General features: G+C 34.3%; 6 non-coding genes across 6 annotated transcripts; all 6 read right to left on the bottom strand.

Moving 5' to 3' along the window:
• Positions 1-9,631: 9,631 nt before the first annotated feature.
• On the bottom strand, positions 9,632-9,703 carry Trnay-aua (transfer RNA tyrosine (anticodon AUA)). The gene has a single exon. It is a non-coding gene; the product is annotated as a tRNA-Tyr (tRNA).
• A 2,475-nt stretch (positions 9,704-12,178) lies between these two features.
• On the bottom strand, positions 12,179-12,252 carry Trnap-agg (transfer RNA proline (anticodon AGG)). The gene has a single exon. It is a non-coding gene; the product is annotated as a tRNA-Pro (tRNA).
• A 3,475-nt stretch (positions 12,253-15,727) lies between these two features.
• Positions 15,728-15,799, bottom strand: Trnap-cgg (transfer RNA proline (anticodon CGG)). The gene has a single exon. It is a non-coding gene; the product is annotated as a tRNA-Pro (tRNA).
• Positions 15,800-17,289: 1,490 nt separating this feature from the next.
• Positions 17,290-17,361, bottom strand: Trnap-cgg (transfer RNA proline (anticodon CGG)). The gene has a single exon. It is a non-coding gene; the product is annotated as a tRNA-Pro (tRNA).
• A 246-nt stretch (positions 17,362-17,607) lies between these two features.
• Positions 17,608-17,680, bottom strand: Trnap-cgg (transfer RNA proline (anticodon CGG)). Its single transcript has one exon. It is a non-coding gene; the product is annotated as a tRNA-Pro (tRNA).
• Positions 17,681-18,231: 551 nt separating this feature from the next.
• On the bottom strand, positions 18,232-18,305 carry Trnap-cgg (transfer RNA proline (anticodon CGG)). Its single transcript has one exon. It is a non-coding gene; the product is annotated as a tRNA-Pro (tRNA).
• Positions 18,306-27,136: the final 8,831 nt, after the last annotated feature.

Here is a 27,136-nt window from a genome sequence, read left to right as displayed (position 1 = left end):
CGGGGGGTTGTTGTATGTAAGTATATTTTTGTTCTTCAATAGCTAATAGTTCAATAGTCATCAATAGTTAATCTTTTTTTTTTGTTGTTGTTTGCTTGCTTTTGTTTCAACATATTAATATGCATTAGTAAAAAAGTAACTGAACAAATGCACTTTACATTTTACAAATCATAACTTATAACTATACAAAAAAAAAAATTAAAGGCTCATTACGCAAGCATTAGGCAGGATGGGCAGGATCATATAATTAGAAGTTTGTTTTGAAAACTGTAGTTCATAAAAAAAGAAGAATGTATTGTATAAAAAAACTTGCATTTAAACTTTTTTTTCAATTTGCATTTTTGGCAGTAAATTTGTACTCTAAATAGGCAGTAAATTTGTTTTAAATAAAAGTGGACATTTCTCTTATTTTTTCCAGGGGGAAAAGTGAAAAGTAACTATCTTGTCAATGAAAAATTTTCATTTTGATTTAAAAAGGAATTTTAATCAAACGAATAGTAAATGAAAGAAATAATGTATAAATGAATAGATAGTGAAATAATGTGCGAAAAAAACAAATTATTTAATATAATTGAACAAAGTATGGATGAAGTAGTGAATGAATAAGAAAATAAGTAGTGAATGTGAAGAAATAAATAAGTGAATTACTGAGCAAAGTAATGCGAATGAATTTTAAAATGAAAATAACCAAGTAAAAAAAAAATCCAAATTAATAAAGTAAAGAAATACTGCACCGAAAATTAGCAGGTCTCATTTACTATTTAAAATATTAGCAACAAGAACTTTTTTATCTTCTAATAACGAAATTATTTTTGACTCACAACACAATATTACGATAAGAGTATCAAATTTTGAAAATTGCTTGTATTATCATAACTTGTGTTACATTAACATGTTTTACTACATAGCTTAAATTTAAACAGATAGTTGGTGCTAAAAAACAGCATAAATATTTTACCATTCACTTTGACCCATATCATTAAACTAAATACATTCCTAAAATTTATGTTATACTGAAAGCTTATTTTTTTTAGAGAGTTTTTGTTTCATACTCTTATTTCATACATTGTAATTTTTAACTCCAGAGGTGATCCTTCTGCACTTTTATTTACATTATAATTTTTAACTCTACATTTTATCATTCTGCCCTTTCATTTACATTGTAATTTTTATCTTCACGTTTTATCCTTTTGCATTTTAATTATCATTTCATCATTCAAAAAAAAAAAAAAAAAACTCAGGTTTAATTTAGTGAGTGCTGGTGCTACTTATGATAAAGGGCATGCCAATCATCCATTCTTAAATTACTAAGTAAAAAAATATCAAAGTGTTTTTAAATTTAATAATGCTATTTTAATGAGTTTCAATGATAGAATAATTCTCAAATCCTGAAGATATTTTCAATTATGCAGAAACACGATAATTTAAACTTAATTATATTTTATATAATACAAATATGGACAGGTTTTTTACTTATCTAGAAAAGTGACTTTGGATTAAATGTAATGTGACATGCAATAGCCTGTTTAATGTAAAATAATGAATCTGGGAATAAATCTGAAGAAGCGGGTGAAAAAATACCGTGGTACTGACTGGTGTCAGAGCCTTGAAAAAACAAAGTAAGTTTTAAATTTTACAGGAAAAAAATTGACTATTTAAAAGTACTAAACTATAATGTAAAACGTACAGATTCATTTCAAAGCATTACTTATTCTAAATACACTGCAAAAAATTAAATCATTGATTTAAAGGAGTTAATTTGAAGAGAAAGGAAAGCAATTTCAGTTTTGTAGCATTACATGAAATTTATGAGGCGAACATAGATCTGTGACAGTAATTTTGTTTTCACTCAAAATGTTTTAAGTTAATAACCAAAACTTTTGACAAAACAATTAGCTTCAAATATTTCGGTTAAATTCAAAATCATGGGAAAACAGGAAGAAAACAAAACCAGATTGAATATTTCGAGAAAGCTCTGGAGTAGTAGACACAGGACTCTCAATATTGAGTAGTTAACACAGATTTCACAAAATTGAATATGAGTTAAAATAATTGTACTCATTTGTTGTTATTAAAAATTTTAACAAAATTTAACCTTTTGTGTAAATTTCGTTTAATTACGATAGCAAACAATTAAAGGCTAAATATTTTAAGGCTTTTAAGAGCTTATTATTTTCTACAGCGAATGAAATTTGAGAGTGCTTTACAATAAAAAGTACAGAATTCATACAAAAGTTTAGAAAAGAATTAAATTAGTCACTCTGCAACTAGTGACTTGATATAAAACATTAGGTTTAAATATTTTTTTTTAATACCTGGTGATTTTAAAGTTTTTAGCTGCTGAATTTTACTAAATACAACAAACATTTTGACAAAAAATGCCAAACTCACACAAATTAGCGACTGGATAAAAAAAGAAGCTCTTGACTAGAGTATGACAAGATCTAGAATTTCGCTTTCAGAACTGATTACGCAAACTTTAAGCCCAGTGGAGAACAGTACTAATAAAGTAATTAATTTTCCCAACAAGTAGCCATTTTGTGAGGGAAAAAAACTTTTTCTAGAGATGCGGAAAGTTACATGCAGTTGGTGTAAAATTTCCTATAGTTTTTTTTTGTTTTTGACTGTGTATTGAATTTTAATTTCATTCAGTAAATTTTAACTGGAATTAATTAGACACAAAGCTTTAAAATTAAATTTTTGTTCAAAAACTCCAGCCAATTGTGTAATGTTCATAATAAAACTTATTTAAGTTGAACCCTAAAATATTACTAAAACGTATCAAGATTAAAAGATAAAATGCCACTTACCCGAAGCAGAGACAGAGAGAAGCTTTTGAGTAGAGTATGACAAGAAGAATTTCCCTTTCAGAACTGATATCGCAAACTTTAATCCCAATAAAATTTTGACTTTCACATTGTACGTAGCATTTTGAAAGCAAAGAATTAAATGATTAATTTTTTAAAGCAAAGTAAACACTTATTATTTTCTTCTCCATCGAACAGAATTAGAGTGTACTTTAAAGGACTCTAAAATGTGGAGAACAATACTAATAAAGTAATGAGACTTCCCAAAAACAAGCCTTTTTGTGAGGGGAAAAAAGTTTTCTACAGATGCGGAAAGTTATATGCAGTTGTGTGTAATAAAATTTCCTATAGTGCGGTTTTTTTTTTCTTGAGTATTGAGTTTTAATTTCACTCAGTTAATTCGATGCAAAAATATTTTTTCAAGTTTTAAAATTATTATTTTTTTTAAAAAATATCTGCCAATAGTACAACTGTACAAACATTTATTACAGTTGAAACCTACAATATATTTATTAAGACGTATATTAAGATTTAAACAAAAGTTGCCACACTTACCCAAAACAGCGACAGAGAGAAGCTCTTGACTAGAGTATGACAAGATCGAGAATTCAACAATTTGAACTAAAACCGTCAACTTTATAGCTTCTCTCAGGGAGGGAGGGTGTATCTCAGGTGCATGTAATTTCAGGTAGGTTCCAAGGCGACACGTGCCGAGATTTCAGTACGCGTTGACCAGTGACATTTGTTTGTGTTTATCACCTTCCCAGAGGTCACCTTTTGTCTGTCAATAGACAGGAAAGGGTTGGGGAATCTTCGTCTGGAAGATAATTTTTGACCTCACTTTGACCTCTAGTGAGTCACGGAGGGCAAATCTTGATTCTCCCATGAAAACAAAATTAGTCAAAGTAATGTGTATTCTAATTTAAATTATTGTCATATCGCAGTAATTGGTATTCCCATTGCTGTTTGTAAACCGAAAAACAAAATAAGAATAATTAAAATAATAATAATAATACAATAATAAATAAGAAAAAAAATATATAAATATAAATAAATAAATGAATGAAAATAAAAAGCGCACAAATAAAATAAAATAGCTAAATAAAATTCTATTTCATTGTTTAAAAAAAGTGCTTTAAAGTAAAAATACGTACATTCAGCTTATTGTTTGGGAAAATAAAAAATGACAACAGCAAAGTTTGCTTATTTAAAAGATACAGTTGAGGTTTAAATGCTTCTGAATAAATGCTGAATGAAATTCAAAAGTAATTTTCAGGAGACGTACTGCAATAAAAGGGGGAAATCGCAGCGGAAAGTGTATGCACGTTTTCCAAAGTTATAAAGAAATTATTTTTCAGTTCCGAGAAACGGGAATAGTTGAGCTGCTACATAAAAATACCCGTTGTTTGGTGTGAAAATAAAACTTTATGACAATACAACTACTTTTTAGTGCTTGAATTTTGAACTATATAATTAAATTAGTAAATTTTCGCTTTATAGCTCCATATCGATGCAAGCCGACTGCAAAACATATGTATTAAAGTTCCATTTCGATTTGACTGAGGAGTTTTATGTCCTATAAACTGCATAAATACAATACCTTACCAGACGGAATAAAAGTTATTTTGAATCTATGAATATACTTTAATATTTGGTTCTCAACAGCAATAGATAGCGATATGCATTAAATCTAAATCAAATTATTTGATATTCGTATAAAAAATGTCCAAAAACAATTTTATTCATAATATATGCAAATTGATCTCCGTTTAATGAATCTCATTACAACAAATTTGCAACATTGAACATTGAAACAAGTACACTGTACTCCCGATTATCCGTGCCAATTTATGCAAGGGTGTACATGGATAATCGAAAAACTTTGATTATTCGAAAATAACGAAGCACGCAGAAAAGTGTGTATTAGGAGGTTATAAGTTAAGTACACTGGTAATCTAAAATACTTGGGGATTAATTACGATACTCTACTAATACAAAAAGTAATACACTAGAACTAGTAATGAATTATGCAATAAAATTTGGCATAATGTTTAGCTGTAATTAATTTTAAATTTCAAGTTTTAGCTACACCGATAATCCGCACACGGATAATCGGGAGTACAGTGTATACAGTCTCGTTTTATTTCCCAATCCATTGCTTGAATTCTATTACAACGAAATCCCCGAGAAAATGTACAAAATTTGCGTGAAGATCGTGTAACGGAATTTTACCTTACACTGTGTTTCACTCATAACAATAAAATCCTGTATGAATTATTACTCGTATTTTACTAAGTAAATTTTAACTCATATTAATTAGACGCAAAGATATTTTAGTAATTTTGTAAACACGGAATTTTACCTTATACTGTGTTTCACTCATAACCATAAAACTTTGTATGAATTATTACGCGTATTTTATTTTTGAGCTTTAAAAGAAGTTATATAAGTAGGGCAATTGTATATGAAATTATTACATATTTAAATCCAACAGCTGAATTAATAACATAACTTCTTCACATACAATTGGTTTTTGATTAACTAAAGTTATCAAGACTGGACCACCCTTCGGAAAATCGAAAATTCCGAAAAAATGAGTTCTTAAAAATGCCGCAGGAAACTCCGCAGCAATTTCAATTCCGCATTTTTAATATGTTCATATTTATCAAATATCTCTTAAATGTATTAATTCTGTTATTATGATTATCAGCAACAAAATTGTTCAATAAATGTCATGTAAGTCAAAAGATGCAAAATAGAGTTCATGAGACCTATAATTAAACTTTTTTTACTGCGTTATTAATGATGCAATCAAATTGGTTTTTGAAAATAACTTTAAATATAAATACGGAGAATTAGAGTCGATCACTTTCAAAAGTAAGAGCATTTTGAAAACTAGAATTATTTAGTGTTCCAAAAATGTATCGGCAAGTTTGAAAAAATAAATAAATAAATAAATAATAAAATAATAGAAACGTTAGAAATGTACAAATAATTTACCGTCCATAATATTAAGCGATGCTTCAGATGATTCTGAAATGATAGTGGCTTCTTATCAAAAAAATAAGTAAACATGTAAATAAATTCAAGGAACCTGGACTCAGTTAAACGAGGTGTCGGTTAAAACAGTTTTGAATAATTAAGGCTCTATTATATTAATCCGTTGTTGATGTTGTCTTGTCAAATAAAGTGCAAAGTGCGAAAAGTTTAGATGACTCCAAACTAGGGTTTCCAATCCCGCGCCGAATTCAGTCCCGCGACGAAAAACACGAGACGTAATATTGTAATCTTAGTTTAATAAACAAAAAAGTCGTCATCGCAAGCTTTCTTTGTCTGCATCTTTTTTTTTCCCCCCGCAACTTAAGCTTCATAAAGTTGCGTTAAAGTTTTCTATAATAAAAAAAAATCAACACAAACTTTCATTTAATATTCCCCATTCTGATACGGAAAATTTATTGATAAAATAAATTTATTCCCTGTAAATTCCCTTAAGACGTTGACGTAGGGGGGGGGGGGCACAGATTATACGTGGAGAGGAAATTAAAGTGAAAACATATGCAGTTTCATAAATTAATATAGTTTGCCGGAACTGTGATTCTATACGCGCTTAATTTGATTATTCTTTGCGTTTTAAAAATTTTAACTATCAGAACAGAAATCAAAATATCTCTTCGTCCATTCCGAATGTTATCGCAAAATTAAATTAAGCAATTCCGAACTTAATTCCCTTCTGTTTATCTGTGTCATTATTAATCTGGGAGATAAGCAAAATTCAATTATTGTTGACGAAATCATATGCAAATCTTTTGCATTAAACAAAGCGGAGGATATCAAATTTAATCTTTATTAAATGTGATTGCTTCGTAGGTTAGTAAGGGCACAGCGAGTGAGATTGAGGGTCAACTGGCCAAGAAGTCTTGGTTTTAATGCATATTGAAAATCATAATGTGATAGGGGAATACGGGAAAAGTGGAATGGCGTCTGTTTTTAGCGCCATCTATCTAGTAATATTTTAACTAGAGTTTATTCCATTGAGAAGAGATAAAATGCAGGAAGTGAAGACTTTCATTCGCGTAGGAAAAACCCCAAGTCATGTGATAGATTTTAATGCGAAGCATTGGAAGAAATCAGGTTTCTTTTGCTAATCTCACGCAAACGCGTCAAACATTCGTCGTTGTTGAGTCGCGTGCTTTGGGGTCTTTGTCTCAGCTTTGGCTAAGCCAATGACTGGACTTGCTCTCTCCATCTATTAATTTCTGCTCTAAGATTTATTCCAGTCAGAAGAAAGTTATACCTGGAGATCAAAAACATATGATAATACAAGAAGTTTTCAGAAATTGATTCTTATTTTATTATGTTTTTTTTGAGTTAAAAAACTATTTGTGATACCGTAAAATGGTAAAGTTGTTGTTAATACCATTTTTATTATTAGTCAGGAGTGTCCCCCTCGTACAGACTTTGCCAATTAAAATTTTAAAGGGGTTGTTTTGAGGGGAATTTATTTTCCTTTTGGGGGGTCATGGGACAGTCACCATTGGGAGGGGATCTTTGGGGGGAGGGGATGCGGAATTACTCTAAGGAGTATGGGTACTTCAATATTAATTGAGACCTTGAAATATTCGGTACAGTATTTATTTATTTCACACTAAATGCTTTTTAATTTTAAATGTTTTTCGCAGTTAGTCAAGTGTATGTGGGGCAAATTGAATGGGACAAAGGTAGAAAGTTCATTTCGTTTACTTATTCAATGATTTATTGAAGCACTTACACATTCATTTATTAATTCATTCATTATACTCCTTCTTTTAATAATTCACTTATCCATTAATGCATTCTCTTGTTTTCTTCTTCATTCCCCCCTTTTATTCAATCATTTATTAATTGTTTTAGATTATTGTTTTTCTGTTTAATTATCTATTTACTTATTTATTCTGTAGCTTATTAACTGACCAAAAAATGTTCTTAATATTTAAAAAGAAAATATGTACAGTCATAGAAAAAAAAACGAAACACTCGATCGTATTCAATGACTATTGACACTAGAGACACGTGTAAGGTGTCATTGTTTCAGGAATAAAAAGTTCTAGATAATTATGGTAAAAAATTGTTGTTAAGGGGTCGTCTTCATATTAAAACGAGCATCAACTTCAAATTTTTCAATGAGAACCCTCTTTTTTTTATCACATATTTGTGATCAGCATTCTTTTTTAACTTCGTATACAGAGTTTTGTTTAATTCGATCCAGCCGTTACTTCAGAATCGAGTTTTGGAAAATTCCTCTCGTAATGTTAAAACGTATTTTGAAGGAAAAGTTCAAAAAAATAAAAGTTCAAGACTAACCTTCATCGCGACACGAGCCACTTTGTCGGGAAATATGATTTTTATAGCGTTTCTTATATGTAAACCTAAATTGAAAATAGCATTACTGGTTTAAAAAAGCAGATAGGTTCAACCGGGATTTAAAGCCGCAACCTCGCGCACTCTACGTGAGAATCATACCCCTAGAACACTCAGCCCCGATGTTAGCGAATTATTGTATAAAGTTTCAGGAATGCAAACACTTTTTTAAAGCATATTTAATTAAGAAAAATATACATACGGACTCGGCCGGGATTTGAACCCGGGACCTCTCGTACCCGAAACGAGAATCATACCACCGAGCCAGAGTGTCGTGTAATATAATTTTTATAGCGTTTCTTATATGTAAACTTAATATAAAAAAAGCATTACTGGTTTAAAATAAATAGATGGGCTCGACCGGGATTTTATTCCATGACCTCGCGCACCACTTGTGAGCGTAATATTCCTAGAACACTAAGCCCCGATGTTAGCGAATTATTTCATGCATGCGAACATTTTTTTACAGCATAATTAATTAAAAAAAAACTTACATACGGGCTCGGCCGGGATTTGAACCCGGGACCGCTCACACCCTAAGCGAGACTCATAATCCTAGACCACCGAGCCACACTGGCCTGCAATATGATTTTTATAGCGTTTCTTATATGTAAACTTAATTTAAAAATAGCATTGATGGTTTTAAAAAAAATAGATGGGCTCGACCGGAATTTGATTCCATGACCTTCGCACCTTACGTGAGAGTCATACTCCTAGAACACTAAGCCCGATGTTAGCGAATTATTTTATACTGTTTCATGCATGCAAACATTTTTTTAAAGCATAATTAATTAAAAAAAACCATACATACGGGCTCGGCTGGGATTTGAACCCGAGACCTCTCGCACAAATAAGCTTGAATCATACCCCTAGACCACCGAGCCAGTTTGTCGGGAAATATGATTTTTTATAGCGTTTAATATATGTAAACCTAAATTGAAAATAGCATTACTGGTTTAAAAAAAACAGATAGGCTCAACCGGGATTTAAATCCGCAAACTCGCGCACTCTACGTGAGAATCATACCCCTAGAACACTCAGCCCCGATGTTAGCGAATTATTTCATGCATGCAAACATTTTTTTACAGCGAAAATAATTTAAATGAAAAAAAAAATTACAAACGGGATCGGAACCCGGGACCTCTCGCACCCGAAGCGAGAATCATACCCCTAGACCACCGAGCCAGAGTGGCCAGCAATATGATTTTTATAGCGTTTCTTATATGTAAACTTAATTTAAAAATAGCATTACTGGTTTAAAATAAATAAATGGGCTCGACCGGGATTTTATTCCATGACCTCGCGCACCACTTGTGAGCGTCATATTCCTAGAACACTAGGCCCCGATGTTAGGGAATTATTTTATGCTGTTTCATGCATGCAAACATTTTTTTAAAGCATAATTAAATAAAAAAAAACATACATACTGGCTCGGCCGGGATTTGAACCCGGGACCTCTCGCATTATAAGCTTGAATCATACCCCTAGACCACCGAGCCCGTTTGTCGGGAAATATGATTTTTATAGCGTTTCTTATATGTAAACCTAAATTGAAAATAGCATTACTGGTTTAAAAAAAACAGATAGGCTCAACCGGGATTTAAATCCGCAACCTCGCGCACTCTACGTGAGAATCATACCCCTAGAACACTCAGCCCCGATGTTAGCGAATTATTTTATAATGTTTGAGGCATGCAAACTTTTTTAAAGCATATTTATTAAGAAAAATTTACATACGGGTTCGGCCGGGATTTGAACCTGGGACCTCTCGCACCCGATGCGAGAATCATACCCCTAGACCACCGAGCCACAGGGTCGTGTAATATAATTTTTATAGCGTTTCTTATATGTAAACTCAATATAAAATTAGCATTACTTGTTTAAAATAAATAAATGGGCTCGACCGGGATTTTATTCCATGACCTCGCGCACCACTTGTGAGCGTCATATTCCTAGAACACTAAGCCCCGATGTTAGCGAATTATTTCATGCATGCAAACATTTTTTTAAAGCATAATTAATTAAAAAAAAACATACATACGGGCTCGGCCGGGATTTGAACCCGGGACCTCTCGCATCCTAAGCTTGAATCATACCCCTAGACCACCCAGCCAGTTTGTCGGGAAATATGATTTTTATAGCGTTTCTTATATGTAATCCTAAATTGAAAATAGCATTACTGGTTTAAAAAAAAAACAGATAGGCTCAACCGGGATTTAAATCCGCAACCTCGCGCACTCTACGTGAGAATCATACCCCTAGAACACTCAGCCCCGATGTTAGCGAATTATTTTATAATGTTTGAGGCATGCAAACTTTTTTTAAAGCATATTTAATTAAGAAAAGTTTACATACGGTCTCGGCCGGGATTTGAACCCGGAAACTCTCGCACCCGAAGCGAAAATCACACCCCTAGACCACCGAGAAACAGTGTCGTGTAATATAATTTTTATAGCGTTTCTTATACGAGGCCTGTCTAAAAAGCATGCGACCTTTGGCTATAAAAAATATTTTGAATACTGGACGGGGTTGGGACCCTAATCCCCTTCAAAGTAGGCCTCTAGTACTTGCACACTTAGCCCACCAATCCTTCCACTGCCGGAAACACCTCTGGAAGTCTTCTTTTGGAATGGTGTTCATCTCCCCGTCGTCGCGTTCCGCATTATCTCTTCTCTACTTTCAAAACGGGATCCTTTCAGTGGGGTCTTCAATTTGTGAAACAACCAGAAGTCGCAAGGAGCCATGTCTGGAGAGTAGGGAGGTTGGCGAACGGTTGAAATTCCATGTTTGGCCAAGAAATTTTGGATCAAGTGGGATGAATGTGCGGGGGCGTTGTCGTGATGCAGTTGCCAGTTTTTCGCCGTCCACATGTCTGGTCTTTTGCGCCGAACTGCGTCACGGAGTCGCCGGAGAACATCCTGATAGTACTCCTTTGTCACTGTTTGTCCTTGCGGTGCGTATTCGTGATGCCCAATTCCACGGACATCAAAGAAGACAGTCAGCAGCACCTTGATTTTGCTTCGCACCTGTCGCGCTTTCTTCGGTCTTGGAGACTCGGGATGCTTCCATTGCGACGACTGTCTTTTTGTTTCTGGGTCATACCCGTACACTCATGACTGATCTCCAGTTATCACGGTGTTCAGAAACCCAGGATCAGCGTTGGCGGTGTCCAGAAGGTCCTGTGCAACTTCAAGGCGGAGGTCTTTTTGTTCCGGTGACCAGCCACTCTGTGCATGTTCAAATCATCACGCAAAATTGCATATGCCGAATCTTTACTCACTCCAACCTCTTGGGCAATCTCCCGCATGGTCAAACGACGATCTGTCATTACCAAATTTCGCACCCTCTCAACAACAGCTGCACTCCGAGCAGTTTGGGGCCTGCCAGAACGCTCGTCACTCTCCGCTGATGTGCGGCCATTTTTGAATCGGTTGAACCACTCCTTAATTTGGGTTACACCCATCGCATCTTCTCCAAACACCTGCTGAATCTTACGAATTGTTTCGCATTGAGAATCATAAAGTTTTTGACAAAATTTGATGCAGTATCTTTGCTCAACACGTTCAGTCATCTTGAAAGAATTAGTAATCCGACGAACACGTTGTGTAGCACCTCACTCAGCGACCGACAGGCAGCGAATGACGCGCTGGAAGGCGGGGATAAAATTCACACATGCGCATGAAGGTCTCTTCCTTTACTGTGTACAGTGGCGCCACGCTATCGTCTCTATTTTGCGCGGGAAAATCAAAGGTCGGATACTTTTTAGACAGGCCTCGTATGTAAACTTAATATAAAAATAGCATTACTGGTTTAAAATAAATAGATGGGCTCGACTGGGATTTTATTCCATGACCTCGCGCACCACTTGTAAGCGTCATATTCCTAGAACACTAAGCCCCGATGTTAGCGCTATTATTTCATGCATCCAAACATTTTTTTACAGCTTAATTAATTAAAAAAAAAAAGTTACATACGGGCTCGGCCGGGATTTGAACCCGGGACACCTCTCGCACCCTAAGCGAGAATCATACCCCTAGACCACCGAGCCACAGTGGCCTGCAATATGATTTTTATAGCGTTTCTTATAAGTAAATTTAATGTAAAAGTAGCATTACTGGTTTAAAAAAAAATAGATGGTCTCGACCGGGATTTGATTCCATGACCTCGCGCACCTTACGTGAGAGTCATACTCCTAGAACACTAATCCCCGATGTTGGCAAATTATTTTATACTGTTTCATGTATGCAAACATTTTTTTAAAGCATTATTAATTAAGAAAAATTTACATACGGGCTCGTCCGGGATTTGAACCCGGGACCGCTCGCACCCGTGTCGAGAATCATACCCCTAGACCACCGAGCCACAGTGGCCTGCAACATGATTTTTATAGTGTTTTTTATATGTAAACTTAACTTAAAAATAGCATTACTGGTTTAAAAAAAAATAGATGGGTTCGACCGGGATTTGATTCCATGACCTGGCGCACCTTACGTGAGAGTCAAACTCCTAGAACACTAGGCCCCGATGTTAGAGAATTATTTTATGCTGTTTTATGCATGCAAACATTTTTTTAAAGCATAATTAATTAAAAAAACACATACATACGGGCTCGGCCGGGATTTGAACCCGGGACCTCTCGCATCCTAAGCTTGAATCATACCCCTAGACCACCGAGCCAGTTTGTCGGGAAATATGATTTTTATAGCGTTTCTTATATGTAAACCTAAATTGAAAATAGCATTACTGGTTTAAAAAAAAAATCAGATAGGCTCAACCGGGATTTAAATCCGCAACCTCGCGCACTCTACGTGAGAATCATACCCCTAGAACACTCAGCCCCGATGTTAGCGAATTTTTTTATAACTAGTCGACCCGTGCGGAACTCCGCACTGTGCTTCGAATCCCTTCATAAGGTATTTCGCTCTTTAAGAATTTCAAAGGAAGAACATTATGAAGCAGAACCGAAAAAAAAGTAAGCGCAGAAGAGAAGGCATGTACTTTAAAGACATTAGTAACAAAACCTCGATAAATACAACGTTGTGATAATTTGATCATCGCTCACCTTTTGGTCGTACATATTTTCAATTCAAACATAAATATCATTAAAAGTGTGACTGAGTAGTGACTCGTGAAAAAGCAATAATTGTGCATGTAAAAAAAAAAACAGGTTGTGGCAAATACAGTCCTGCCCATGTAAGCATATGACGGGAAAAAAAGAAACATTAAAGAGATATTTATTGGCACGGATTCGAATTGGCGCCATTCTCATAAACATCCCCACACCCTAACAAACCTAGCAATTGCGCCTTCCTTTTCGAAAGCTATTCATTGAAGGAATGCGTAGTAAAAAAACAGCAAAAAAGCTTTTTGCCAAAAAAAATAATAATAAGAATAATAATAAGAGCATGCTTCTATGTTTTGTCATTAACCAGCATGATACGATTTAAAATTATTCGCAAAGCATGGAATTTGATTAAAGAATGACGACGATCTCACGTAGCGATTGAAACGAACATTCTAGAGAAGTAGTAAATTAGATTGAAAATGAGTGTTTTTATCTTTGAATATTGAACTATTTCACATAGAAGGTTGCTTTAATCGTTACGGCTTAAGTACCCGCACATGTTTCTCTTTTAATCGAACACTTAAAATTCAAAACCAAAAACAGTTGAACTGAGTCCGTTTTTTAAGTGTAATTTTTCGAACGAAGACAAAATGTATTTTTTTTTCAGCAGAAAGCAGAGGAGTAGAAAATGATTTCTTGCAAATGATGTTGATAATAATTTTAATGCTTTATATCGTATTCGTGCGAATAAAAAATTAAAGGTTTACTGGGTGAAACTCGTAGTTTTAATTTGGCGTAGTATTTTTTCATTTGTACAAAAGGTCGAACACTGCTATTAGAAACATCTACATTTCAGCATACAATGAAAATGTTTTTCTGCACAAAAACGATTTTCTTTAGGTAAATCTAATACTTTTTTATGCTTACATTATGCTGAGTGGTCTGGATGTAGTCAAAGCTTAAAAAAAAGGAAGAACACCCTTCGATTAACAGTCAACTTATCCGAATGATAACTGCAGCCTGCTTAAAGGAGTCGAAACACCAAGTAGCATTCCCACTGCATTTATTTTATTACGTTTGTATGTTATGAGTACATGAAATGGGTAATACTAATATAAATTTGATATTATATCGGACAGCCCAAACTTGCCCGAAGTTCAGATAGTTTATAGCCGAACGCCCTACCGAAAAAAACTTATCAATTTAACCGAACAACTAAGTCCAGTGCTTTTAAGCTTTATGAAAATATGAACACACACACACACAGGCAATTTTTTTTTTTTTTTTTTTTTTTTTTTTTTTGCCGAAAGCGACGTAAAAAATGGAAGACTGCATTAGAATTTTGCTTTTAAAAAATGCATAAGAACTACAGGCAGCATCAAGGTTCTGAAACAGCAAGGGGCGTTTTCGAAAACTTGATTTTTCGACCGTTAGCCTATTTTTCTTCATTAGCCAGCCTGATAAGTTTTAAAATGAGAAGGGAATAATATATAAGATAAGATATTGAAGAAACATTTTTTTATTCTTGAAAATTTTTACAATTTGATACCGCAGGCTGCTTGAACCGTTACAACTTAGATGGCAGCACGTGTTCATCATTTAACAGCACCGTTAAAATACAAAATAAATTGAACTATACTCTTTTTTAAGCGTAGCTTTTCGAATGTAGTAAAAATGTGATAAGCTATTTGTTTTTTTGCAAAAAGAAGAAAAAATATATATTTTACCCTTCAAATTGAGGTAGTAATTTTTTTATTTGTACAAAGAATCAAAAACTCAATAGAAGAATATATATTTCAATATACGATTTATTACTTTTTTCTGAACAAAAAACAGTTCTATTGTAGTCTGAAATCTTAAACCTGTCACTTATATTTTCGCTTACATTATGCTTTAATTTTCTTACCAGAGCCAAAGCTTAAAAAGAAAAAAAGAAAAAACGTACAATTCAGAAGTTATTCAGCACATAGTCACTTCAAGTTTTCATATCAGCAAGGAGCGTTTCCTTCTCATTTATTCTATTTCTTCATAGTTGTTATCCACTTAATTAAGTGTTCATGTAATACGCGATATTTCTCTAATTTTTTTGTTGCAGATTGTCCGGACGTGGGCCCGAACACGCGTTCTCCTGGTTACGAAGAGAACGCTCTGCCGATCGAGCTATTCAGCTCTGTCGGTCACAGCGCAAATTAAAGTTATAAGTTTAACCGAAAACCTCATTCTGGTTCGTTAAAACAGGTTTTTCGGCTGAAAAAAACAATTTTTAGACCGTGGGTCTATTTTTCGTCAGTAGCCAGCACCATAAGCTTTAAAATAAGGCGTAAATCAAAGAAATCGATCAAGAATTGATGAAAATCTGGCGTAGAAACCAAAAACAGGCTACAGAAATAATATATAAGGATGTTTCAGGCATGCAAACTTTTTTTAAAGCATATTTAATTAAGAAAAATTTACGTACGGGCTCGGCCGGGATTTGAACCCGGGACCTCTCGCACCCGAAGCGAGAATCATACCCCTAGACCACCGAGCCACAGTGGCCTGCGATATGATTTTTATAGCGTTTCTTATAAGTAAACTTAATTTAAAAGTAGCATTACTGGTTTAAAAAAAATAGATGGGCTCGACCGGGATTTGATTCCATGACCTGGCGCACCTTACATGAGATTCATACTCCTAGAACACTAGGCCCCGATGTTAGAGAATTATTTTATGCTGTTTCATGCATGCAAACATTTTCTTAAAGCATAATTAATTAAAAAAACACATACATACGGGCTCGGCCGGGATTTGAACCCGGGACCTCTCGCATCCTAAGCTTGAATCATATCCCTAGAACACTCAGCCCCGATGTTAGCGAATTATTTTATAATGTTTCAGGCATGCAAACTTTTTTTAAAGCATATATAATTAAGAAAAGTTTACATATGGTATCGGCCGGGATTTGAACACGGGACCTCTCGCACCCGAAGCGAGAATCATATCCCTAGACCACCGAGAAACAGTGTCGCGTAATATAATTTTATAACGTTTCTTATATGTAAACTTAATGTAAAAATAGCATTACTGGTTTAAAATAAATAGATGGGCTCGACCGGGATTTAATTCCATGACCTCGCGCACCACTTGTGAGCGTCATATTCCTAGAACACTAAACCCCGATGTTAGCGAATTATTTCATGCATGCAAACATTTTTTTACAGCGTAATTAATTTAAAAAAAAATAAAAACTTACATACGGGCTCGGTGGGGATTTGAACCCTTGACCTCTCGCACCCTAAGCGAGAATCATACTCCTAGAACACTCAGCCCCGATGTTAGCGAATTATTTTATAATGTTTCAGGAATGGAAACATTTTTTATAGCATATTTAATTAAGAAAAATATACATACGGGCTCGGCCGGGATTTGAACCCGGGACCTCTCGCACCCGTGTCGAGAATCATAACCCTAGACCACCGAGCCACAGTGGCCTGCAGTATGATTTTTATAGCGTTTTTTATATGTAAACTTAATTTAAAAATAGCATTACTGGTTTAAAAAAAAAATAGATGGGCTCGACCGGGATTTGATTCCATGACCTGGCGCACCTTACATGAGAGTCATACTCCTAGAACACTAGGCCCCGATGTTAGAGAATTATTTTATGCTGTTTCATGCATGCAAACATTTTCTTAAAGCATAATTAATTAAAAAAACACATACATACGGGCTCGGCCGGGATTTGAACCCGGGACCTCTCGCATCCTAAGCTTGAATCATACCCCTAGACCACCGAGCCAGTTTGTCGGGAAATATGATTTTTATAGCGTTTCTTATATGTAAACCTAAATTGAAAATAGCATTACTGGTTTAAAAAAAAAACCGATAGGCTCAACAGGGATTTAAATCCGCAACCTCGCGCACTCTTCGTGAGAATCATACACCTAGAACACTCAGCCCCGATGTTAGCGAATTATTTTATAATGTTTCAGGCATGCAAACTTTTTTTAAAGCATATTTAATTAAGAAAAATTTACATACGGGCTCGGCCGGGATTTGACCCCGGGACCTCTCGCACCCGAAGCGAGAATCATACCCCTAGACCACCGAGCCACAGTGTCGTGTAATATAATTTTTATAGCGTTTCTTATATGTTAACTTAATATAAAAATAGCATTACTGGTTTAAAAAAAAAAAAAAACAGATATGCTCAACCGGGATTTAAATCCGCAACCTCGCGCACTCTACGTAAGAATCATACCCCTAGAACACTCAGCCCCGATGTTAGCGAATTATTTTATAATGTTTCAGGCATTCAAACTTTTTTTAAAGCATATATAATTAAGAAAAGTTTACATACGGCCTCGGCCGGGATTTGAACACGGGACCTCTCGCACCCGAAGCGAGAATCATACCCCTAGACCACCGAGCCACAGTGGCCTGCAACATGATTTTTATAGCGTTTTTTATATGTAAACTTAAGTTAAAAATAGCATTACTGGAAAAAAAAAATAGATGGGTTCGACCGGGATTTGATTCCATGACCTGGCGCACCTTACGTGAGAGTCAAACTCCTAGAACACTAAGCCCCGATGTTAGAGAATTATTTTATGCTGTTTTATGCATGCAAACATTTTTTTAAAACATATTTAATGAAGAAAAATATACATACGGGCTCGACCGGGATTTGAACCCGTGACCTCTCGCACCCGAAGCGAGAATCATACTCCTAGACCCCCGAGCCGGAGTGTCGTGTTATATAATTTTTATAGCGTTTCTTATATGTAAACTTAATATAAAAATAGCATTACTGGTTTAAAATAAATAGATGGGCTCGCCAGGGATTTTATTCCATGACCTCGCGCACCACTTGTGAGCGTCATATTCCTAGAACACTAAGCCCCGATGTTAGCGAATTATTTCATGCATGCAAACATTTTTTTACAGCATAATTAATTAAAAAAAAAAAAAAAACTTACATACGGGCTCGGCCGGGATTTGAACCCGGGACACCTCTCGCACCCGAAGCGAGAATCATACCCCTAGACCACCAAGCCATAGTGTCCTGTAATATAATTTTTATAGCGTTTCTTAAATATAAAAATAGCATTACTGGTTAATAATAAATAGATGGGCTCGACCGGGATTTTATTCCATGAACTCGCTCACCACTTGTGAGCATCATATTCCTAGAATTTCTGTAGCCTGTTTTTGGTTTCTACGCGAGATTTTCCTTAATTCTTGATCGATTTCTTTGATTTACATCTTATTTTAAAGCTTATCCTGCAAGCTACTGACGAAAAATAGACCCACGGTCTAAAAATTGTTTTTTCGGGCAAAAAAACCTGTTTTAAAGAACCAGAAAGAGGTTTTCGGTTAAATTTATAACTTTAACTTGCACTGTTACCGACAGAGCTGAATAGCTTGATCGGCAGAGCGTTCTCTTCCTAACCAGGAGAATGCGCATTCGGGCCCACGTCCGGACAATCTGCAACAAAAAATTAGAGCAATATCGCGCATTACATGAACACTTAATTAAGTGAATAACGACTATGAAGGAATAGAATAAATGAGAAGGAAACGCTCCTTGCTGATATGGAAACTTCAAGTGACTTTGTGCTAAATTACTTCGGAATTGTACGTTTTCTTTGTTTTTTTTTTCTTTTTAAGCTTTGGCTCTGGTAAGAAAATTAAAGCATAATGTAAGCGAAAATATAAGTAACAGGTTTAAGATTTCAGACTACAATAGAAGTGTTTTTTGCTCAGAAAAAAAATAATAAATCGTATATTAAAATATATCCTTATATATTATTTCTGTAGCCTGTTTTTGGTTTCTACGCGAGATTTTCCTCAATTCTTGATCGATTTCTTTGACTTACACCTTATTTTAAAGCTTATCGTGCAGGCTACTGACGAAAAATAGACCACGGTCTAAAAATTGCTTTTTCGGGGAAAAAAACCTGTTTTAAAGAACCAGAATGAGGTTTTCGGTTAAATTTATAACTTTAACTTGCACTGTTACCGACACAGCTGAATAGCTTGATCGACAGAGCGTTCGACTGGTAACCAGGAGAATGCATGTTCGGGCCCACGTCCGGACAATCTGCATCAAAAAATTAGAAAAATATCGCGCATTGCATGAACAATGAATAACAAATATGACAGAATACATGAGGTAGAAACACTCCTAGCTGTTATGAAAACTTGATGCAGCACGGAGCTAAATTGATACCCAATTGTAAGGGTTTTTTTCTTTTACGCTTTGGCTCCGGGAAGAAAATTAAAGCATAATGTAAGCGAAAATATAAGTATCAGGTTTAAGATTTCAGACTACATTGGAATTGTTTTTTGTTTAGTAACATATAATAAATCGTATGTTGAAATATAGATTCTTCTAATGAGTTTTTGACTCTTTGTACAAATAAAAAGAATACTACCTCAATTTAAAGGGTAATATATATATTTTTCTTCTTTTTGCAAAAAAACAAATAGTGTATCACATTTTTACTACATTTGAAAAGTTACGCTTAAAAAAGAACTTAGTTCAAATTATTTTGTATTTTAACCGTGCTGTTAAATGATGAACACGTGCTGCCATCTAAGTTATAACGGTTCAAACAGCCTGCGATAACAAATTGCAAAACATTTCAGAAATAAAAACACTTCTTGGCAAGAAAAAAAAATTTTAATTACCTGTGTTTTTTTTTTTTTTTCGGTAGAGCGTTCGGTTATAAACTGTCTGAACTTCGGACCAGTTCGGGCTGTCCGACATAATAGCAAATTTACAGTAATATTACGCATTACATGTACTCATAACATACAACAGATAACACATGTAATAAAATAAATGCAGTGGGAATGCTACTTGGTGTTTTGACTCCTTTATGCAAGCTACAGTTATCATTCAGATAAGTTGACTGCTAATCGAAGGGTGTTCTTCCCTTTTTTTTAAAGCTTTGACTCCGTCCAGACCACTGAGCATAATGTAAGCATAAAAAAAGTACAAGATATACCTGAAGGGAATCCTTTTTGTGCAGAAAAACATTTTCATTGTATGCTGAAATGTAGATTTTTCTAATAGCAGTGTTCGAACTTTTGTACAAATGAAAAAATACTACGCCAAATTAAAACTACGAGTTTCAACCAGTAAATCTTTAATTATTTATTCGAATACGATATAAAACATTGAAATTATTATCAACTTCATTAGTTAGAAATCATTTTCTACTCCTCTGCTTTCGGCTGGAAAAAAAATTGTCTACGTTCGAAAATTACACTTAAAAAACGGACTCAGTTCAACTGGTTTTGGTTTGAATTTTAAGAGTTCGATTAAAAGAAAAACAAGTGCGGGCTTTTAAATCGTACAGGTTAAAGAAGCCTGCTGTCGGAAATTGTTGAATATTCAAAAATAAAAACATTTTTTTTTTCAACCGAATTTATTACTTCTCTAGAATGTTTCAATCGCTACGTGAGATCTTCTTCATTCTTTAATCAAATTCCATGTTTTACGAATAATTTTAAATCGTATCATGCTGGCTAATGACAAAACATAGACGCATGATCTTATTATATTTTTTTCGGAATAAAACTTTTTTACTGTGTTTTATTACGCATTCCTTCAATGAATAGCATTCGAAAAGGAAGGCACAGTTGCTAGGTTTGTTGGAGCGTCGTACTGTTAATCAGAATGGCGCCAGTTCGAATCCGTGCCACTAAATATCTCTTTAATGTTTCTTTTTTTTCCGTCAGATGCTCACATGAGCAGGACTGTATTTGCCACAACCTGTTTTTTCACATGCAAAATTACTAATTTTTCACGTGCCACTCAGCCACACTTTTAATGATATTTATATTTGCATTGAAAATACGTACAACCAAAAGGGGAGCGATGGTCAAATTATCCCAACGTTGTATTTAACGAGGTTTTGTTACTGATGTCTTCAAATTACATGCCTTCTCTTGTGCGCTTACTTTTTTCCGTTTACTTTTTTCGGTTTTTCTTCATACTATTCTTTCTTTGAAATTTTTAAAGAGCGAAATGCCTTATGAAACGATTCGAAGCACAGTGCGGAGTTCCGCACGGGTCGACTAGTATATATATAAATCTCGTGTCACGATGTTTCTTCGGGGTAAACTCCTAAACTACTCAACCGGTTTTTATCAAATTTCAGACGTATCTGTAATTTGGTCCAACTTAAAAGATAGGATGGTTTTTATAATTTTTTACTGCAAACAAAATGATTATTATACATTTATAGCGTGTATTCATTGTTTGGTTCTGCAAATTCTTAATAGATGGCGCTGTAAGTCCATTCATCCTCAAAAATTTCATTGTTAAGTTAATTAAAATTTACAAAATATACTATGTTACGGATATTGATGGTTATCAACAATATCGCCGTAGAAAGGAGGAGTATAGAGGCCACACTTTTCAATGTAAATAACAAGTTCTACAAATCAAGTTGAAATTGTTAAGCAGCGGGTAGTTCCATACTCACCACTGCTTTTAAAAACGTATGAGGCTCATATAAATATCGAGTTTTGCTGTTCCGTGAAATTTGTTAAGTACTTTGTCAAATAAGTTATTTAAGGTCCTATTAGGTCGCATTTGAGGTACGAGAAGTAGGGTTGAAATTGTCGAAATAACACGATGAGAGATGAGTAAGTTATAAAAGGAGCAACGAAGCTATCTGGCATAATTTAGTTCCCCATATACGAAAGAGACTATTCTGTACAGCATCTTGCAGTACATCTTGAAAACGGTCAACGAGTATATTCTACCGAAGATATTTTCTACGAAGAGCACTTGAACCGCCAAAAACGACCCTGATTTTTTTTTTTTTTACAGTGTCAAAAACCTAATTTGTTTGGCCCAATTCTAAGAAATAAAATTATTTACCAATATTCCACGCTATTTTGCATGCACCGTAAAAAAATACGAAATGTCACTGCTCATTTCCGTGGAACATGTTGGGATTTCACAGGTCCTCAACAATTTTATTTGGAAATTAAGTATCTGCGTCAAAACGTTTCCTGAATTGCTACAAACGTCATGAATGCAGACTTCTCACTGCTTTGAAATATATTTTTAGCTCCCAGTTTAAAGATTAACTGAGCGTATTTATTAATTGTATCGGCTTCAGGTCAAGTACGATCCGTCTGCATTGCCTAAGCTCCTAGCGATAGGGAATGATCCTTTGGGTTCTGTAAATTTGCAGGAAGCTCGGGGCGCGTTAGACTTACGGTACTTGCTTGCATAGTGAGTATTTGTATTTGTCTGTCTTCGTTTACATGTGATTGTTTGTAATTTGTAACTGTCTAATGTGTTAAATAAAGTTTCCCGCGGGACTCCCATCTGGTATGTCACGTCAGTGACAGGAACAGAGAACCCTCGGGGGGAATGGTACTTGCTTGCAAGTCTGTGTTTGCTTTTCCCCATGATTGCAGCCTTATTCTTGGAGCATTCGTCTAAAAGAAGAGATGTGTCAAGCTTTGTATTCATCTTACTTAAGTTTTTTCTGAAGGGTCTAGCTAAACGACTGGCTTTAAGCCAGGGAGATTTCAGAATTCATCAAAAAGATTCCCGGATAATATTAGGAAGGTAATGAATTTTAGTGATGAACTGACTTCACTACCGTCGTCGTCGTCCGTCCAGATTACGTAACTCCTAATGGGAGCAAGGGAGTCTCTGGATTCCGTAACTTTCCAAGAGTAACAAGCAAGTGGAATACTTTGTGCATGCTTGCAAGTCCACCTTGGCAGTGGGCTATGGTAGCGATAATGCTTTTGATACTTTCTTGGTGAGTCGAAAAATGTGGCAAGTTATTACTTTTAATCTTACTTCGGTTCCCTCTAATTTTTTCATTAAATGATTGTCTCGAATCGGAGAGGCTTCGGACTTCTTTCGAAAGACTTCAGCAAAATTTTAGAAAGGTTTCTGACTTTTAGTGGGATACGTTCCTGTTTTTACAAGATATGTTACTTGCGGAAATTGGACGTATTCGCTGTCCACTATTTTTCAGGACATTTCTTAATTGTTTTTACAGTGTTGAATAAAATAAAAAAAATCATGGATCCCACGCAAACAAAGAACACAACATTCATCAATCTCGGGCATAATTAAAAATTAAAACCAAGACAATGGGACCAAAACTCCATCCAAAACAAAACTGTGCATCCGAAACAAAGTGAATGTTGTTTTTGCATTTGTTTTCGTTAAACATTCCCGAACAGACGGGAATATTTGTGGACCATTAATTGTCGAGTGTTTAATACATATGACGATGCATTTCGAGAATTGTAATTATTGGTAGCACACAATCATTGAGAGCTACATTTTCTAATGCAGGTTTTGCATAACGGGAAACAGTATTCTTCAACTGTTTAAGATAATTTTGACGACATAATAGCCAACACAATCATTTTTTCTGCAGGGAAACTATGAATTTTATGCTTGAAGCTGTGCTCCATACAGTTAAACTAACACACCAAAGTCCAAATCAAGATTTTACACCAAAGATGTATAATGAAGCATTAGTGTTGATTGAAGATTTATGCATTTCAATTTCAAATTTGTTGTTTAGCCATCATAGTGTGATATCACCTGATCGATTGGTCACCGACTTAGTTAACAATGATTTACATAGAGAAAAAAACAGTGCAATGACGCTGCCTTAGTTACAATTATTGTGAATAATGAGCCATTACTCACAGCACGAAAAAAAAATCATAATTGGATTGTGCTGACCGTTGATGCCGAACAAGGCTATACATTTGTCGATAAAAACAAAGCCGTAAAAATTCCAACTGAATTTTTCAATTATCTGGATATACCAGGAATGCCACTAGATGATTTCAGGTTGAAAATTGATTCACCAATTACTCTTTTTCACAGTTTAAACCCACCTACATTATTTATCAAAATTTCAATAATTTTAACGGAAAAGTTTAAATTAGAAATTTTTGTATTGCCAAGTAATCCATTAATAGCGTCATAATTTTCAAACACATTTGGTAGGCTTCAATTTCCGATTTGTTTAGCTTTTAAAAAGACCAGAAATACATCTCAAGACCAAAAAATGTCTATTTTCTGTTTGGATATGAAACATATATGTTTCTCTCATGGGCAACTATCTATCACCTACTCACAAGTAGGGAAGTTATCATACCTATTTGTGTTAGCAAAAGACAGGTATAGCAAGAATATTGTGCACAACTTAGAGCTTAGATAATTTTCAGTTTTCAAATAGTAGAAACGATAGATCGAAGTCAATGTTATCTACCTCATTTATAAAATTTAATTTTTATATGTTTTTAATTTAGTTAATGTATTTTGTAAATAAGTTATTGATAATAAACTATAGAGAAATCTGAGATGAATAAAATATAGTGTACATTCTAAAAGTGTATATTGGTTTATGATTAAATTCTACGTTCCGATATTTTACAATCAGTTTCGATATTTACTATCACTTTGAAGTTATTTTGCTTTTATTTTTGGCCGAAGTCATACTTGCAAAATTTACTAAGCGTAAGTATAGTGTTTTTACTATTGAAAATTTAGTTAGTACTTACTAAATTCAATAAGTATTTAATTCAGCCCAACACGCCCGTTATCAATCTCATATGTTTTAAAATTGGCTAGACTATTTTAAGCTTCACTAAAATGATTAATTAGATTCTATAAAAACATTAAGTGAAAGAATATTTTAATCTAAATATTTCTCGCCACAGCAACGCGTGGCTGGGTCAGCTAGTTTAACATAAAAAGCTGCGCAGAGAATTTCTGCTTCGTTTTTAGATGATGAAAATACTTTCTTTTAAAACTTTGTTGTTTTTTACTAATTTTTAAGTATATTTATAAGTTTTTTTTTCCCAACGGGAGAAAATAAGCATTTTTTTTTTTTTTTTTGATTTAATGCATTTGTTTCAGTGAGTTTATTATTTTAATTCTTTCTTTTTGATAGCGATTAGGTTTTTTTTTTTTAATGGAAAAAAAAATTAGCTGCTTTGTTTAAAAGGTAATATAACTTTATTTGTTCGTTTGTTTATTTTTTTATGTATATATTTCTTTAGATGATCGAAGCATATTTTGTTTCTAGAAATCAGCTTAAAATGGTTAAAAGTTATATTTGATATAATTTGCAGTCTCATCTAGTTTAGAGTACATTGATTAGATACTAGAAAGGCGCTGTTGGTATACGGACAAGTAGGCTCGTATTATTATTATTTTTTTAATTTTGATTCCTCCATTCTCCGTATTATGTCAAGTAATTTTCCATAGATGCATTCCAGACTGATCAAATAGTTGTGAGATTACAGATGGCATAACATTCAAAAAGATTGAACTTAAAATTCCGAAGAAGAAAAATGAAGAAAAAACAAATGGAACTGAAGAAAAATAATTTTGAAGATAGTGACTAAATTTGCCCCCCCCCCTTCCCCCTTTCACATGCCGAAATCCTAATTCAGCTTCCCCGTTTCGCCGTTTCAAACTGAATTTCTCCTCTTGCAGTCCTACAACATGCAGTAAAAATTTTGTGGCTGCAACCAAAAGTATTTTTCTTATCAAACCTAATCAGGAAAAGAGCAAACAACTGATACGGATTTATATCTTTCGAAAGCTTTTTTTCAGCGAACAGACCCAATGGTTTGCATTCGATTTCGATCCAATTTTGAAAGGTTGCTAAAATATTTACAGCTATTTCAGCTCCTTAAATTTCGAATTCAGATAAGATTTCTTCCCATATTGAGCTTATTTCCAATTTTTGTAAAAGTATTTTACAACCACTCCTTTTTCAGAAATTCAATAAATGGAAAGCATTCATGTGCATAATCCATATTTATCTTTCGTCTGCTCCGATGTACGTGTCAAACTTTTATTTCCTTGGCAACGTAAAAAGTGTATTGGATGAAAAAAAGGCGTAAGTGGAGCATCCTTTTATAGTTTTGAGATTTCTAAAGGATTGCTCAAGTTACAATTACATACCCGACGATTCAGCTTTTGTGGAACCCACGAATACGGTCCCCTAAATACGTTGCTGTAGTAAAAATGTTTATGGAGCATGTGTCATATATGTGTTTAAATAACACATTAGAGTCATAAATGCGAATTAATTACTTCTGATTATGGAAATGAAAATTATTACAAAATAATTTTCGAATAATTTCCTTCATATTACATTTCGAAACGAAAACTCGCACGCTAGGTTCCAACGGTAACGCATTTGACTTAGAAGCACAAGGTTAGGTATTTTCACTGATAAAAAAAAAAAAAAAAAAACGTTGCTGATTATTTCCGGGAAACGTCCCGGAATTTCACAGGTTTCCAACTGTTTCCAGTGCTAAACAAGTAGTTTTGCTAGAAGTTTTCTGATTTGAAGAAAGTTGAATGAATGCAGACTTTTCTCACTGCTTTAAAAAATTTGTTTTTAGCTCCCAGTGCGAAAATATACTCAACTTTTTTATTAACCGTTTCGCATTTGACCTCGTTTCTATGCTCCCCATTCAAATACGCTCTAAAAAAAAGGTTGAAATACATAGTGTAGCTGTGCAAGAATTGAAGGTAAATAAGCCGTTTGGCATTTGCTTGCAGTTCTGTCTAAGTTTCGGTCGTAGTAGTCCTTGAGAAGGAATAAGAGGTGGAGAGAGTAAATCTTTCAATTCTTGAAGCAAGGATTGCAAGTCACTTGATACATTTGAAAATAAAGTAATGGAAGAAATCAGGTTTTCTTCCACTCGTTTCACGTAAAATGTGTCTCCCATTCGTCGAAGTTGAACCATGTGACTAGAGATCTTTGCTTCAGCATTTCCTGAGCCAATGATTGGACTTGCTCCCACCATTTATTGATTCCTGATCTAAGGTACTGGTAAATCACAGGAAGGTGCC

The sequence above is a fragment of the Uloborus diversus genome, chromosome 8 (genome assembly GCF_026930045.1).
Source record: "Uloborus diversus isolate 005 chromosome 8, Udiv.v.3.1, whole genome shotgun sequence".
NCBI lineage: Eukaryota > Metazoa > Arthropoda > Arachnida > Araneae > Uloboridae > Uloborus > Uloborus diversus.
Note: the sequence above shows the minus strand (reverse complement) of the source record. Positions and strands in the feature narration are given on the sequence as shown.